This window comes from Meleagris gallopavo, chromosome 4 (assembly GCF_000146605.3).
Source record: "Meleagris gallopavo isolate NT-WF06-2002-E0010 breed Aviagen turkey brand Nicholas breeding stock chromosome 4, Turkey_5.1, whole genome shotgun sequence".
Taxonomy (NCBI): Eukaryota; Metazoa; Chordata; class Aves; order Galliformes; family Phasianidae; genus Meleagris; species Meleagris gallopavo.
The window spans coordinates 59068456-59071596 of NC_015014.2; positions in this window are offsets into that span (position 1 = coordinate 59068456).

The window sequence follows — 3141 nt, forward strand, 5'->3', positions numbered from 1 at the left end:
CTGTCCCAGTGGACATCACAACCTAATTTTATTTCATTTTTCCCTTTGCAATTCTGTCTCTGGGTGTGCTGGACAACTATTTATCCTATGAAACAGGAATACCAAGGCTGACCTCTACTGAAAATTGCTTTGAAATCTCATGAGAGAAACAGAATAGAAAATGCAGGAATTATCGTAACAAGATGATAATCATTTAATTGTTCACATACCAGCAAAACTTTACAAGGTAGTGCAATAATCTTAAAACAGTGTGAAAATTCTACTTTTGAAGACTGCTCTGCTGTATATTTGCTAAACAGTATACTGATGTTTTCCATTTTTCAAGAAGATGCTGTTACTTGTCACTTGAAGCTATACCAGTTATCAGCAACTTCACTGATAAGCAATAACTTATTGTAGATACTTGAACTATTTTGTCAGTGCAATTTGAGCATTTGTTCTAATACATCTGGGTACTTTCAGCACGCTCAAGTTTTGCTTTCCTACAAAACAGAAGAGTTAATAACCACTTCTGTTGAACTATCAAGTTGATTGCATAAGTTCCAGGCAAAATTTAAAGCAATCAAACTTCTGTAAAAGGTTGAGCTGGAACAGCATCCCTCTGACATTTACTGCCTTTTGGGTAGAAATGGAGAAACTGTCTACTTCAGCTTTATCATCTTGAATTATCCAAATCATACAAGGTTGTACTGCAGAATTTTCTGGAGTTTTTCTGTAAGTGTTATAAATCATAATAACCAGAAAATCCTTCTGGTTTTGGCATAATCTCTTTTAACGATTTGGATTAATTGAAGTAGCTAGTATGAAAAATATGTGTGCTAAACAGTGGAAGTCACTGTAAGGTTCTGCAATTCATGCTCTTTTCATAACAGCTGCAGTAGGCCATTCATACCACGATATCAACATATGTTTCCCACTTGTTTTCCCCAAAATAAAAATAAGTGAGCAATCCTTTCCCTCACATCCACCTATTCATTCTAGTGCCTTTGGTGAGTAAAATTTCTGGAATAAGGTGTAAATTAGCTATTCTATTGAAATGTATGTATTTTTTAATTGAGAGAAACTTTTTGCATGAAGCTCTGAGTATTGCTCAGAAGCCTGATGCTGAAATATGAATAAGCAGTTATGATTATAACTGCATGATATAACAGCCATAGCTCTATGCTTGTCTTACCAGTGTTAAAGCATAACAAATTGATATAGCTACAAATAGAAAGGTTTCTTCTTATATTCCAACCAATATCTTCTATTCTAGTGGGAGTCCAGAAAAAATAAAAAGTATGTACCAAAGTATAATTATGTGACAGTTTTTCTCCTAGGGCCCACATAAGAACAAAGGCATGGATACTGGGGGGCAAACACTCAGCCACCAATTGACATGAAAAATAAAATAAATGTACCAGCTCCAAGGATAAAAAGAATAATGGCTTGAGTAATAGGTCAAATTTCAGGCACCATGCTGAGTAAACTGTCAAATTTTCTTTGTCATGTGTTGTAGACTCACCAGATGAAAGAAATTGTTGTATAATGGTTTAAAAAACTTTGATAATATTCAACTATGCTAACTTTTTCCTCTTTACATGACAGAAAACTCAAGTGTTAGGATGAAAAGAATGATATAGGAAGGTACAGCACTACAGCACAACAGATACAATAAATTACAAATAAATTACAAATGGGAAAACATAATAAACAGAACTAGGCAAGTACCTTCTATATCTGAGAGTTGACTGAAACACATGAAATTAAAAAAAAAAAAATCCAAAATAGAACAGAGATGGAATGAGGTAATACAGAAGAAGTAATTAATTCTGAAAATATTTATTCTCTTGTTTTCCCCTTGATATATCTACTAGCATTTTAATTTATTATTACTTTTATTTGGTAGTATTGGTAATAAGATGCTTACTCTAGTTTAATACAAATATACTGTCATTAAGATTCAGAACCATAATGAAATATGAATATTATTTTGGTGTCAAAACATCTCTCATTTGCAATACTGCTATATTGCAATTTGTTTTGTAAACTCTCTATGTATCTATATAAAGTAGTATGCTTACACAGAATGCAATAAGCTTATTTAATAAAGAAAATTACTAATTATTCTGTAGCTTCATAAATCAGGTCATATGAGAGATATTCATATGCTTTCCTTAAGGGAACTTACATTTCAGAAGTAAGAAAGAAATGCATTTGAGGGCATATTCTAATTTAATATACAAAGCTTTGGAAAGCATGCTATAGAAACTGCCAAACAATATGGAAATTCCATATTTTAAGAAAGCTGATATTAAAAATTTGTTTATAAAATTTGTTTATATTGAAAAATGAACTTTCAGCTTCCCTGACTCAGACATGAAGTTCCACAGAGTGAGAATGGGATTTTTTTTTTCCCACTGCACTATACCTTCTTTAAGACAGCTAAACCTAAGTTCTTGCAGAAATTCTCAGAATTAACAAATCAAATTATTGATTGTTCACACTGACCTTGGTTCTATAAATATTTAAGGAATGTTAAGTTTCAATTCTTTATATTCAAAGGTAGCACCACTGCTACCATATACAAACTAGCTAAATAAATACTTAAACCTTTAAAACATTTGATAACAAAAAATCTAATATCATAACCTATAAAATTAAATCAGTGAATCCAGTAAATCTGAATACAGCTCATTGGCCCACAAAATCATTTTCGAGATAGGGAATTTTAACATTTTAACAATGTACTGACAGTGAAAGGACCTTTTAGATTTCCCAAGTGAATGGCAGTCCTCATCACTGGTGATAACAGCTCCAAGAAAGTGGTAGGTGATCTCACCAATGGATTCTGATGGGTAGGATACCTATATTCTGCTAAGAGGAATTTCTGGAACACTAGATTACATACTGGCATGATTCTTAAGTTCAAAAGTGTCTACACACTTAATATTTGAACTTTTAGAAAGAACATACACATCGTGGGAGCAATTGGAATGATTATTTTTTTCCTTTCTTTTTTGTCCAGGTTAACTTGGGGAAAATAAAATCTCCAACAACATGTTTAAAAACTAGTGAGCAACGAAGTCATACATGTCTTTATTTCCTTGAATTAACATTTCTCTTTTGGTTGCACTTTGTAATTCTGCTAGAAATGACTAA